This window comes from Euprymna scolopes, chromosome 36 (genome assembly GCF_053919585.1).
Source record: "Euprymna scolopes isolate OS-2025 chromosome 36, ASM5391958v1, whole genome shotgun sequence".
Classification (NCBI taxonomy): Eukaryota; Metazoa; Mollusca; class Cephalopoda; order Sepiida; family Sepiolidae; genus Euprymna; species Euprymna scolopes.
The window spans coordinates 90,305,198-90,320,830 of record NC_136517.1 but is presented as its reverse complement, the minus strand read 5'-3'; the positions used below and the strand labels follow the sequence as shown (position 1 = coordinate 90,320,830).

At 34.6% G+C, this 15,633-nt stretch overlaps 2 pseudogenes; both read right to left on the bottom strand.

Moving 5' to 3' along the window:
* Window positions 1-1,723: 1,723 nt before the first annotated feature.
* LOC145260822 (U2 spliceosomal RNA) lies at window positions 1,724-1,878 on the bottom strand (annotated as a pseudogene).
* A 10,862-nt stretch (window positions 1,879-12,740) lies between these two features.
* LOC145260863 (U2 spliceosomal RNA) lies at window positions 12,741-12,866 on the bottom strand (annotated as a pseudogene).
* Window positions 12,867-15,633: the final 2,767 nt, after the last annotated feature.

Below are 15,633 nucleotides of genomic sequence, written 5' to 3'. Positions count from 1 at the left end.
TGGCCTAATACGTTTAAGCAGTCTTTATAAATAATATCATAGAAGAAATTTTGAAAACAAATTGACATGTTAGCGTGGGGGTTAACTTTTCTATATAAATTTAACGTAAAATGAGAACCCATTTCTGGCCACAAAGTGTTCATCTAGACATGCCATCTCTAGATTTTTTAAAGTCTGACGATTGAGGGGGTGGACAAAACATGGCAAATATAAAAATGTTTAGTTGTTTGTGGTGGTGGTGGTGGGGGGAATTACATTTGAAACATAAAATACCGATAAATTTAATTAATATTTATGAAACCGTTCTGTAATTTCACTTAAAAATTTTATAAAAAGAACGAACCCCAAAATATGACAAATTCTATTTTGGGGGAGGGGAGGATTACATTAGAAATATAAAATGACGAAAATGTCATTTAATTGTTTTTTTAATTAATTTTGGTAGATCTTTTTTTTTTTCTTTGTTTTTTTTTTGCGGGCATTCACTGCTATTTTTATTGAAACAAAAGTTGTAATGATTTATTTTGAATTATCTTTTCTTTTTGGGGTCTTTCCAGTTGTCAATATCCGGAGAATAATTTCTTCTCTTTGTAGCCCTTATGTCGAAATATCTGGTGGAGAGGGTATCACATATTTTTTTTTGGGGGGGGGGGCGATTATATTTACATGTTTTCATCCGTTCTTTTATTTTTTTTGTGGAGGTATCCACGTTTCCCATGATGAAAATGATTAGTATAACGGTGTGTTTCAAACAGAACTCATGTCAACTCAGGGAACGCTGGTGACCCATGCTAGTATATATATATATATATATATATATATATATATATATATATATATATATATATAAATATGTATATATATATATATGTATATATATAATGTGTGTGTGTATATATATATACACTTTGCAAATTATATATATATATACACTTTGCAAATTATATTTTATATACATTTGCAAATTATACATGGACATATACACTTCAGAAATTATATATATATGTGTATATATATATATACAATTTGCAAATTATATATATATATATACACACTTTGCAAATTATATATATATACACACACTTTGCAAATTATATATATATATATATATATATATATATATATACACTTTGGATTAAAATATAAATAACCATATTTATATTTTATTTTGGTGTTTGCTTCTCTTTGATTAGTAAACTCCTTTGCATAAATAATTCTGCTATATATATATATATATATATATATATATATATATATATATATATATATATATATATATATATATAAAATGGTAATTAGTTAAACCTGGCGAAAGTGCTCAATACTATTGCAGAGCAAATATGCGTTTTATTTTTTATCTGTTTAGTTACACATGTTTCGGTTACCGTATCGTATTAGCGATCCAGTAACCCAAAATCATAGTAACCATTTCTGTAAAGTCTGGCGAGGTTACTGGATCGCTAATATGATCCGGTGTAACTAAACAGATAAAACAGTAATAAAAAACGTATATCTATATCTATATCTATCTATCAATCTTTCTATCTATCTATCTATCTATCTATCTATATATATATATATATATATATATATATATATATATATAGAGAGAGAGAGAGAGAGAGTGACCCCCAACCCCAAAAAACAAAAGCTAAATGGAGGCCATCTAGAATATATGTTGTACCTATTTACTATGCCTCCCCACGGGACAGATTTAGACATCAGGGTCGTTTTTTAACGTGGAGAAAATGTACAAAAATAAAAATTTTCTCAGTCGTGAAGGATTTCTCCTCCACCGAAAGAGAACAAGAAATAGAAGTGCAGCATCTGAAGAACAGATACTACACTTTGATCTTGACCAAAAGGCCAAGAATATATGTTGTAGAACGGAGAAAAAAAGGCCAAAGACCCTAGTGTTTTGATGTGAGGTTTTGAATATAATAAACTAGTTATGACCAAAGTTTCATTTCATTCGGACAAAACACTAAGAAACGGGGCTTAATTAGCGTTGGGACCCGTTTTTTTGAACGGGGTTACCCTGTATATATGTGTGTGTGTGTGCGTGCACGCGCGCGTGTGTGTGTAGAGAAAGAGAGAGACAGAGAGACAGAGAGACAGAGAGAGAGAGAGTAATAGTAGCCAAATTCGAATAATAAAATATTTCATAAATAAAAATAAAAGATGCATATACTTTAAGGACAACAACCTCATCCAGATTAAAAAAAGCTCAATATCAATGATAGAGCCTAATATGAGTAAAAAAAAAGTCAAGATATTGTAGAATTGAATTTACAATGACAAAACAAGGAATACGAAATAAGACGTGAAAGGTTCCTTATTCCATGGATTTTAAAAGAAAATATTTAATGTAGTAATCGATAAAGAATTATCATTATATAATTTTATAATTCTCTATCGATTACTATATTTAATATATAACAATGCGAACAGAACTATATATATATGTATATATATATATATATATATATATATATATATAGTTCTGATATATATATATATTTAATATAATATAATAATCGATTGCTATATTAAATATATAATAGTGCGATCCCAACTATATATATATATATATATATATATATATATATATATATATATATATATATATATATATATATATAATAAGCGAAAAAGCGAACCTTCCGTGTAGAAAAGTGGTCAGTTGAAGGTGAGGAAATTAAGGTTTTTGCCCAATTTTTCGATATTCGCTTAAACTGTTTTATTAACTTTTTTTTTTTACACATTGATCACCACTTATCAAGGCCCGGAAGCTACTCAGGGATAAGGGTTATTGCAAGTACATTACGTTAGTGTGGAGATTTGATGAAGTGTTTAATTAAGGGGGCGGTTCATTAGGAATTTGTTAACATTGGACTTGAGGACATCCAAGTTGTAGTCCGGAGGGAAGCGAGCAGACGGAACAGAGTTCCACAGGCGTGCAGTTCTAGGAAAGAAGCTTTGTTCATGGAATATGCGTTTTGATTTAGGCACAGATATAGAGTAGGGGAAATTTTTCATAGTGGCTTCAGCTAGACGGGTGTTTTTCGTGAAAGATTGGCAAGGGGGACCAGAGATTGGAGTTCAGAGGAGCACCTGCCATAAAAATAACGATAAAACAAGGATAGGCTCGCAACGTCTCTTCTGTGGGAGAGAGGTTGCAGGGTAGAGAAAAGGGCATCTCCCACTAAGCCACGAAATCTATTTTGTACTCTGTCAAGGCAAGGCACGAAACGTGCTTGTAAATTTCTCATGGTCTACTTTATGCTTCTATTTTCCCTGGTAAATTTTGCTCTCAAGTTGTTGTCCTATTTCTTTTTCTTTCATTCTTCTTCCCATGACGTCAGCACGTGCACGCCTGCATAATTTTCGTATGCGCTAAGATAGCTGGTGCTAATCTTTCCGCTAATCAGCTATCTTACCGCTGCTGCTGATTTTTTTTTACACAAGCGTCATACGGGCTATGTTACTCTTCTTGTCCACCTTCCTCTCAGCTTCCTTTTTATCTCCCTCCAGTTATGTTTTCAATTTTCTTTTGTTCTCCCGGCCAAATTGTCATCAACCCAAAACAATTAAACTAATTAAAATATAAATAAAAATGCTGTTATTTTCTATTCTGGCCATATACCCTACACCCAACCACCCACACCTAAACCACCCACAACCAAACACCCTAAAACTAAACGCTCCACAAGCAAACACCCACACAGAAACACCCCACAATACAAACATCCCAAACTTAAAAAAAAACACACACACAAACACCCGACAACACAAACTCGTCACATCCAGCATCCTACCAACTTTATGACTTTTCCACTTGTGTTCGTGTTGTCCTCTTTGGTAGCTTACATATTATTCCTTCATTTTAATCTGTATTTTCAAATGCGAGCCAATTAATATCACAAAACTCGTTTCTTTGTTTTATATTTCCATGTCTACACCCACGTAAATTAACCCTTTTCGCGCGATTATTTTTCTTGATCCAGGACTAGAATTCCAAAACCCGCATCTTTCCTCGAGAATACACGAGCAGATGTCCAGGACTCTATGTTTATTAGGTATTCAAGTACTCTCGTAGAGAAAATAGAATATTTCTAAAGATGCCACGCAAAGATATATGAACTACGAGTTGTAGTTAAAGATAGGAAAAGTACCATATTCGCAGGATCTTGACGACGAAATGTTATAATATAGGGTTTATATAACTGTGCCTATAGAGAGAATATAAAAGGAACAAAACGAGTTATGTGTTCATCAACGTTCCGTCTTATTTAGATGAATTCATCCTGAGGAAGTCTCGAAATAAAGACGAAACATTGATGAACACATACCTCGTGCTTTTTCTTTTTATTTTCTCTATTTTTTACGAATATTATTTCCATTATTCTTATGAAATGTATCTATGTATATATAGGATCTTGACGACGAAATGTTATTATGTAGGCTATATATAGCTGTGTCTATGTATGCTTAGTGCATATAAGGTATACGTGTTTCTGTAATCGATGCTCGACTATTGTCTAATGGTTATAATTATAAGGACATTTACTTTTCTTTGTATATGGCGTTTCTGTACTCGTCGATCTACTACGTGTATATTTAATAACCTTTTTATGTGAATGTGTTTTACACTCAAAATTGATACGTGCCTTATTCATTTTATCCCTGCTCTCTGGCGGCAGGCACCTGAAATGAAGGCATTTTCTTCCGAATGGAAAACCCAGAACGCCGCATTATCATCTCTAGGTCTTTATTTCAAAATCTGCCACATCCCGGAGTTTGCAGCTTTTAATTTTTTCCCGTGCATTTTTTTTGTTGGCTTCCCTCGGGCCACGGAGTCAACTCCTGTCCGTTAACTACCCCAGTGGGTCGCTAACTCCCAACACTTTTCTTCAACTCTGCGTAACAGACTCACCCCTAATTCTGATTTCTCTTAGCTTATGTGTCTCTTACGGCAACTAGAGTGAGTAATCATTTTTGTTACGCAAGCCACATCGTTGTCTACTAAACAAAATTTCAAAATAGTTTTGTTCTTGCTTTTTCTTTATTCATAACATTTTTCCTTGAGCCAGATATTCCCCAGTTTACTATTTAACATAAGTATTTTAACTAAAATTCTTTTCTTTTAAAATATTTGTTCTTAATGTTTAATAGTTTAACAATGTTTAATAGTTTAACAATGAATCATAATAATCGTTCTGACCCTTGACACTACACGCAACAATATGACACAGATACTACGCTGTGATCTTATTAAAAGGATCACAATATAACAAACATAGTGAATTAAGATTTTATAATAGGATGTTGTGTAGGAGAAACCAGCTGTCTAAAAAATTTCTTAAACATAATACAGTTTCCTTTTCTTGACTATGAATCAAGAAAGGTTGCATAAGTACACGACTTAAACTTTACGACTTAGTTTTCTGACGTCACCAGTGCAACAGCTACCCCCTCCCAAATTAGATATCTAAGATCAGTTAACACTCGAATTAATTTTAAGAAGCGAATAATGCAATGATAGTAAGGTTCGTAATGTCGGAGCTTTGCGAGAGATGCGGGGAAGAAGGTTCCCGTTTTTACTCCGAGGAATTCTTCGAAGATTAATGTCTTCCTGGAGTCCTATTACATGTCTGTACGCAGTTGACTCTCTAATTGTCTCCCTTGTTTCGCTCTTCAGAACCACCAAAAAAAAAAGAGAAAGCAAAATATGAGAACCAAGACAGCCGTTATATATGTTTAAGAGATGAGGAATTGCCCTTATCGTATTTCCGTTTCCCGTCTTACGCATTGTCGAGATATGAAAATTAGCTTGATAAATAAATGGATTTTTCAGCGGGAAATGGAATGCAAATTTCAAATGAAAAAAATACGGAATTAAAATAATTACATGAATAAGATCGTGCGATATTTTTTCAAAGGCAGCAAAAATATAAAATAAGTTTTATATCAGCATGTTTTGAAATGAAACTGCACTTATTCATTTTTGTAATAGGAGTTCATGGTTAGCACAATGGGTATCTTCCAAGGCTATGAAATCAACTTTTTTATTTGGTTTGTTGTTTTAGTTTTACGGCATATCAACCCTTTTTGGGTTATTTAATGCCGAATTCAAATATTTTGAAGACATTTTTTAAAAATATTTGTTATTTTCACGTCGGTTTCTATTCACCCCATAGTTGGGACCCTAACAGGTACTACCACTCCGGGTCAGAGTAGACCTGGGAGCAATGGTAATTAAAGTGTGGCTCCACACTCCCCAAAGCCCACAAGCTGGGGGCTCACCACTGGATATAGTTTAAGGTCATATCCAGGACCGCAATTTAAGGACTTTTACCCTCTGCAGGGGGTCAGTCGGCGCATTCTAATGCCCCACCGACAGGGCCAAACTTTTTTGGATTTGTAAAATAAAAACGTATAAATAAAAATTTGCTGTCTCCCTGTCTCTGTCTGTCTGTATGTATGTATGTCTCTCACTCTCCCTCTCTCTGTCTCGGTCCTGGATATGACCTTAAACTTTATCCGATTGTGAGGCCCCAGCTTGTGGGCTTTGGGGAGTGTAGAGCCATCCCTTAATTGCAATTGCTGCCAGGTCCACTCTGACCCGAAGTGTTAGTACCTGTTTGGGTCCCAACTATGGGTTGAATAGAAACTGACTAAAAAAAAAAATACAAATATATTCTATTAAAAAAAATTCTTCAAAATCACTGGGTTTGGCATTAAATGACCTGATAAGTGTGGAAATACCGTAAAACAAAAACACCCAACCAACCAGGTCTCTGTCTCTTGCACCCTCTCTCTGTCTCTCTGTCTGCTTCCCTCTCTCTCTCTCTCTCTCTCTCTCTCTCTGTTTCTCTTACTTTCTAACAGAATCCATGTATCTATCTCCCTGTCTGCCTCTTTTCCCCGTCAGGGATAAAATTGGAAGAAAAGCCCTAAAACAAGATCAAACACAACTTTGTCATAACTAGGGCTGTGACAACAGCATATTGTTTTCATTGCTTTAACTCTTGTTAATATCTCATGATTTTATATTAGTGTGGTTCTCGCTTGATTAAGTGTGTCTAAATGTGTCGGATATATACCAGAGAGTAAAAAAAAAAAATGAAAATAATATTCTGTTGGTTCGTTCAACATCGATAAAACCATATTCCTACATTACCAATTTAATTGTAATTTTCAGAAAATCTATCTGTAAAATCAACGAATGTTTGCATGTTATTAAAATAATTTAACATTGCGAATTATAAAAATATTAATTAAAATATAAATATTTTTCGTAAGTCGTTTCTGCGAGACTGTCCGGTCTTATTTCCGGTAACTTCCGTTTCAACTACTCTCGAATTACAAGATGAGTAAAAAAAAGGTACTCATGCGGAGAGTGATCCGTGCTTAAATAATAACGTTAAAAGCCATTCTTAACATGGGGAAGGCAGGGTGTTTTTTTACCTATTCTATACTTTAACCTTACAATTGAATGAAAAAAACATGTCATAAAACTTTAATTAAACGTGGGAATACGATTTAAAAAATAGCGCGGATCACTCTCTGTATTAGCATATTTTTAAATTTTAAGTCATTTATGTATCTCACCAATTTTTTTTTATATTTAATTCCTTTATTTATCTTAAGGCTTTTCTCTCATGAAACATTACGTTTTAATTGTTTAGTTTCTTTCACGGCATTGTTTACTTAAAAAGTTTGTTTTAACTTTTTCTAAACTGTTTCATTTTTACGACATGTCTGAGCGTATTATAAACACCCTAACCTCCCCATGTTAAAAACGGCTTTCAAATTAAACACGCCCTTCCATAAACCTAGAAAGCCGTTCTTAACATGGGAAGATTGGGGTGTTGCCTCCACTTTCTCCAGGACTTTGTTGATCCAATAATTTCAGATGTTTGATGACAGCGAGATGAAGCAGCTTCCAACTGCCATGGCGATAACAGCTTTAGAATTCAGTAACTACAAGATATACAGTTATAAGACTCGGCATTCATATGCCGTTGCAGTTAATCACCTGTAGAAGGTTTTCCTACTTTTCGTAGTGAAACAACTAAGATGAGGATAACAGTCCGCAAAAAATTATCTATATATTAATACGATAGCGTGTGTTATTTTCTGTATCTCGCTTACATCCGGGTCGTTTAATTGTTATGTACTTCCATTTCTTGTAATAAATAATTTTACCAAGGAGTCTTCATAGGTTTTGGTTTCGGTTTCGATTAAAGCTGAAGGAACTAAAGTTATATATTCATAACTTTGGGATTCGGTTTCGTTTCGATTCAAGCTGATGAACCCAAGTCCTGTAGATATATTTTTTCTACTTTTGAAATCATAACTTTATAATATATAAAAATCGATAGAACATTAACTCTGTAATAATATAAACGAAATCTGTATTTTACGCCCCTGGGAGCTTGGATAAATACTTTTGCAATTTTAACAAAATAGCTACAATATCAGAACGTCTCTATGTACGCTGAATATCTACAAAATGGCAGCATCAATATATTACATATGAGTCGACTGTGCAATTTCCACAGGCCCGCTAGTGAATGCGCAAATGTATAAAACTAATTAATATACACTCTTATCTTTTTAATTTTTACTAAGTATCGCTTATTAAGGCACGAAGCCATTCAAGAATGGGAGTTAATGAGATTAATTGATGTCGGTTTCCAAAATATAAGATTAAATAAAATAATGGAATGGACAAAGTTTGGTATATGGGAACGGTTTATTCGTTGACACTGGATTCGAAGATGCAAAGTTGCTATTTATAGGTTATTGCAAAAATTGCTTGAAATTTATTTATTTGACAATAAATCTTGACAGTTCAAAAGAATATTTAAAATTATTTATTTGTTCGAAAAAAAAGAAATTATTCTATAAAAGTCCGATGTTGCTTTCCTTTCAAAATTGTTTTCTTAAAATTATATTTTTACGCAAACTTTTCAATCAATGTTTTTACAATTATATTTCGATTCCCAGTAAAAAAATAAATATAATAAAAACAACCCACTTCTCCGTTAAAAAAAACCCAAAAAATCATTTAAATTAATTTGTTTATGGCCTTTCACAGTTGCTTTAATTGAAAAAAATGTATAAAATTATTTATTTGCTTGAAAATAAATACACCCGCACACAAACGAAAAAAATAAACAAACAAAAAAAACTAATAAATGTTTAGTTTAAAAGGTTTTTGAAAATAATCAAATTATAAGAATTCCACTTGACTGAGTGAACGAGCTAATCTTGCAAGGCAATACAAAGACGTCCACGCTATTATTCAATGTAAAATTCCAAGTAAGGTAGTCAAATACAAATCCATCGACACTGTTGTAATAGCAGATAAAGTGGTTAATTATCCAACAGCTATATTTGCCATTGCAACTGAAATTTGGTGTACTAATTATCAAGTTGTGAAATATAAACCAATCCAAGCTTTGCAATGGCACATAGCTTGCAGTAAAAAAAAAATTAACAAACAATATCATAGAAACAACAATCTTAACAGAGCCTTTCACAGATGAATATATCTTAATTCCATACATTCCTATGATTCCACCGGATACACTTTAGGAAATTGCACTTTCCAATTTTATTGTCGTTTGCAATAACCATCAACAAAGCACAGAGAACAATCTTTACAATTGTGTGGCTTACAGTTACACACTGACTGTTTTTTCACATGGAAAATTTGTTACGTATTCCACCAAACCAGAAAATATCTATATCAGCTAAGAAAATGGAACAAAAAAAACTGTGTACCCATACGAAATGGAACATTATAACTTATAAGAAACATGCCTTTTCTCATTTGGGAACTTTTTCCGTTGCGCTAATTTGAGCCACAGCAACCCGTGGCAGGGTACAGCTAGTATATATATATATATATATATATATATATATATATATATATATATATATATATACATATATATATGTATATATATGTATATATATGTATATATGTATATATATATATATATATATATATATATATATATATATATATATAGAGAGAGAGAGAGAGAGAGAGAGAGAGAGGGAGAGAGATTATTAAATGTGTTTCGTCGCTCTGGTATATCCAGATTGTTTATTTTATTAGTCTAATAGTATCCATTAATTCGTTGTTTTGAAAGTGCAATGTTAGTCCTAGAATTCACATTTGAAATTCTTCCATACTTTGAACCAATACTCTCCATAGACCGTCTTTCTCCCGACCTGCTCAATCTCACTCCATACTCTTGACTGTACTACATTCCACGTATCTCAAACAGACCAGTCTTCCTCTTTTAAATGGCGTCATTAGTATTCGTCACTAAGATAATCACCTGATGTTTTTACATGTTATTATTTCTAAGTTGTCAACTAAATTGTTGGGATAACACTTTGAAGTTACACTTCTAAATTAATGTAAATAAATATTTATTCTAATATTTTAGCTGACAAACATTTTTGGCTTAAATCATCATAAAATCATCGACCAACACACCTTCGGCATTGGCCGGCCAATATCTAACAAATCTACTATTCTCACGACCCCTTATCTCTCGTCTCACCAACTACCTGCATTAATGACCAATTACATATCATACGAATCATTTCTATTGCTGGTACTCAAAATTGGCGGAGGATTTCGGTAGAGTTTTCAAGAACACTCCCTGTGATACATCACATTAAGATTGACAAGATCTCCATACGAAAATGGTTTTGTGGAACGAACTGGATTCGAATTTGGAACACCCAGAAGTCAGTCCGTGTCGTTAACCACATTGCGTACAAATCATATTCTATTGGCGGAGGAGTTTGGTTGGTTGGTTGGTTGTTTTTTTTTAACGGCATATCAACCCTTTTGGATTATTTAATGCCGAATCCAGTGATTTTGAAGAATAATTTTTAAATAGAGTATATTTTTTTTTTAAGTCGGTTTCTATTTAACCCATAGTTGGGACCCTAACAGGTACTACCACGCCGGGTCAGAGTGGACCTGGAAGCAATGGCAATTAAAGGGTGGCTCCACACTCTCAAAAGCCTGCAAGCTGGGTCCTCACCATCGGATATAGTTTAAGGTCATATCCAGGACCGGAGGAGTTTGGTAGAGTTTTCAAGAATACTCACTAAGAGACATCACATTAAGATTGACAAATCATATTCTATTGTTGGTATGTATTTTTCTGATATTTTTCTATTTAGCATTATTTATCGAAAGACAGTATTTACGCGAAGGACTACGTTATGGTTGCAATCATATTTAAGTTAAAGCTATATCATGGAACGAACTAGATTCGAACCGTCAGTTCGTGTCTCTAATAGCTTAGCCGTTTTCACCTTCTGTAAAAACGATAACGATCATTACATTTCTTTCTTATCAATCAGTTAAATTAAACTGAAATTATAGAACCTAAATTATGCTATACAGTGTGAGCCGATAAAGTAAAATAACACTACAGCTCTTTTTTAAAACTTTTATTGAAAAACTCAATTCAAGTAGTAACCTTCATTCTCAATCATCGCCTCGGTCCGGAACTGGGATCATATCTTTTCCACAAGCACCGGCAGGAGCTCGGCGAATACTTGGCACATGGCGGTGATCAGGCTAACTTTGGTGTTGACAAAGTCGTGTAGGTGATGTTCTCGACGTATGACTAACCGAAGTAATTCAGAGAGTTAAGGTTGAGTAGGAGCGGACATAATAGAAGGGTACAAAGTCGTTGCATTCCTTCTGAAGCCAGGTTTGGGACTCTTTACACTTGTGGGCCAGCGCCGTTCTGCTGCCATACCCAGGGTCTGCCAGCGGCAACACTCTTTAGCACATCCAGGTGCTTCGGCGATGTGAGGTGGCATGATATGAGCCTCACTTGAAAGCACACCAATAACCAAAACCGTGACAGGAAACTGTGTTTCCCTCGCTCTGGGCACGTCCATGTTATTCGTGGCATCTCAGCGATGCATTTTAAGAGTGCTTGCAATAGTTCTGTTGTCTGAACTTGGATAGGTAGAGAGCATGAGTTGTACAGCGGCGCATCTCCGATCTTGCTCATTGAACATTGTGTCTTGGGACACGGACACAACTAACCAACTAGTAGTTGGTCTACAAAAAAAAATGAAAGAAGAAAAAGAAAATCGGTTCCCATAATACAGAAATGGAATCAGGTCGTCTTTTCAAGGGGGGAATTTCATCGTTCCATCCTATATATATATATATATCTATTTTTCGATCTTCTATTAAGTTGTCTGGAAAGTTGGTAAAGACTTTCGAAAAATTGATTTTTTGAATGAAATTTTTATTTTTTTGTGTGTGTTTGTTCATATTGTTCTATTCCAAGAATAATATAAAAAATATAAAATATAATATAAATAAGAGCTGCTATTGAAAGAGAGGTCGATTTGTACACAACTGGCCAACTAGAAGATGGTCTCAAATAAAACAAGACCGGCAGCCATTATTCGCGTGCTCTCGTGTAATGAATAAATGCGTGAATGTAGGATTGACATGAAATTCTTAAAGATAAACTAAAATGACCGAAAAATGGGCTGAAATAACTTAAATAAATAAAAAGTAAATGACTTAGAATGACTTTAATGAACTTAAAGATGAATTGAATGACCTTAAGAATGACTTGAATGCTTAAAAATAACTGGAATCCTTCAAAAACAACTTGAATGATCTGGAGAATGACTTGAATGGCTTTGAGACTGTATGGGTGTAAAATGGATGGTCATTTTACATTAAATTAATACAGAAAAGTGATCCCCCACTTTATATCACAATAAGTACAGCATGTAGTAAGAACAGATAATACACTTTGATCTTTGCCAAAAGGCTAAGAAAAGAGTGGTATTTATTTGCTCCTCCACCGAGCAAATTAGGCACAAGGCCGATTTTTAATGTGAGAAGTGAAGGGGAAATGGGGACCAACTCCCCGGGGAATAGGAGATCTGGATAGTAACAATTGGTATGAAGGGTTGCCCCAACATTGACCTAAGTCTTATATGTGAGGTTGTCCCCACGTATGGTCTTTGCTTGCAGTAACTGCCGGAACAGATAGTATTTATTTGCTCCCCCACCGAGCAAATTAGGCACAAGGCCGATTTTTAATGTGAGGAGTGAAGGGAGGGGGAAGGGAAAAAGGGGACCAGCTCCCGAGAGGTGGGAAATGGGAGCTGGTTAAAGGTCAGGCATGTGGGGTTGCCCCCACATCTGGTCTTTGCTAGTCATAGCTAGTCATAGCTTGCAGTATCTGCCGGAACAGATGGTATTTATTTGCTCCCCCACCGAGCAAATTAGGCACAAGGCCGATTTTTAATGTGAGGAGTGAAGGGAGGGGGAAGGGAAAAAGGGGACCAGCTCCCGAGAGGTGGGAAATGGGAGCTGGTTAAAGGTCAGGCATGTGGGGTTGCCCCCACATCTGGTCTTTGCTAGTCATAGCTAGTCCTAGCTAGTCATAGCTTGCAGCATCTGCCGGAACAGATACTACACTTTGATCTTCGCCAAAGAGCCAAGAAAAATGTATTTATTTGCTACCCCACCGAGCAAATTAGGTACAAGACCGATTTTTAATGTTAGGAGTGAAGAGGAAATGGGGACCAACTCCCCGGGGCGTAAGGGAACTGGAAAGTGACAATTGGTATGAAGGGTTTCCCCTACATTGACCAAGGTCTTATATGTGGAGTTGGTATTTATTTGCTTCCCACCGAGCAAATTAGGCACAAGGCCGATTTTTAATGTGAGGAGTGAAGTGGAAATGGGGGAATTGGTATGAAGGGTTGCCCCTACATTGACCAAGGTCTTATATGTTGGGCTGCCCCCATATATGGTCCCCACTTGCAGTATCTGCCGGAACAGACACTATACCTTGATCTTGGCCAAAAGGCAAAGAAAAGCTTAAAAAGCTAAGAACAGCATCTATTAACAACAGACCTTTGATTTTAACCAAAAAGGCCAAGCACAAAAGTGTTACGGACAGACCGACTGATCGACGGTGTGACTTATAAAGTCGCTTGCACGCGGCTAAAATGTAAACCGGTTTTCATCAAACGGAAACGGAATCATGTGGTCTTTTATAGGGCGACAAGTTTATCGTTCTACTCTGTATATTATTTTATTATTTAATTTAATTTTTGGAATCCTTTGGGATGTAGCTACTGAATTTGTATTCATTCTTTTTAAGGAATATTATTCTCACTTTCATAGTAAACTATCTGAAGAAGGCCAGAGGATAAATTGGCCGAAACCTGGTGAAACAACAAGTACAATAACTATGAGGACGAGAATAATATCTCGCACAAACAATGAATACGTAAATTATATTATTTGCATCGATGAGACATGACGGTCGTCGAGTGGTTAACGACAGGGACTGACGCCCTTGGTATTCGAAACTAGTTCATTCCACATAACTCACTTTTAATTAGGATACTGACAACCTTCACCTGGTGTCTTTCTAGCAACTCAGTAGAAAAATATCGGGGAAACCAATGCCAACAATAAAATATTCAGATCCGTAAGATATTATGTTAATAATCCGGACCGAAAAACATGGAAATACTGAATCAACCGTTTGGAATTCAAGAATATTTTTTTTCTAATAATCTTGTTATCCGTTCCTATTTTACAGTCAAATATTTTTTCTTTCGTCAGAATATTCTCAACGTATCTTTCTCTTGAGAATAAAACAAAGAATAAAGAGAACTCTCAATATCTCATTAATGCGAAAGAAATTTGACATTTCATGAATGTACGTTCTCGAAAGGATTTGGAAATTTTTTTCAATTGCCCGTCATTAAGTTAATGAATTCATGATATTTTTTTTACCAATATGACGAGACGTGTTTCTTGAACGGACTTGAAAGTCAGGAGAAAGTAATGTTATCTTATTTAATGATATCGTTTCCTTTAATGGTATTATTTCCTGATATATATATATATATATATATATATATATATATATATATATATATATATATATACTAGCAGTCTATCCTTTACTCGAGCCCTATGCACTGTTCATAACTTTATGTGCATATGTGTATATATATTAAAGAGTTTGACTCATGTCCAAGTAACTTACATCTAAAATTTCAAGTGTTTAGACCCAAAATTGGCGGAAGAGTTTGGTAGGATCTGCAAAGGTCAACTCTTTCAAATTTGACAGCTTGGCAGACAAATTTTCGCCCTACATATGATTAAAAAGCTTGCTGCATATCTGAATAGGCTTTATGTAAAATTCAAATGTTTAGACTCAAAATTGGGTGAATAGTTTGCTAGAGATTGCAAAGGTCAGATCTTTTGAACCTTGATCCTTTGGCAGTCAAATTTTCATCCAAACCCGATTAAAAAGATTGCCTTATGTCTGAATACACTTCATATAAAATTTCAAATTTTTAGACGAAAAATTGGCTGAGTAATTTGGAAGATACCGCAGAGGTCAATGTTTAAAAAAAATTTTGACCCCAATTCTGACCCTTTAAAATGTATTGTTTTGGGCTCAAATCAAATTAAAAGCATGATCCATGTCCAAGTAATTTAGATCTAAAATTTCAAGTGCTTAGACCCAACATTTATGGAGGAGTTTCGTAGAGTTTCCAAAGGTCAAATCTTTG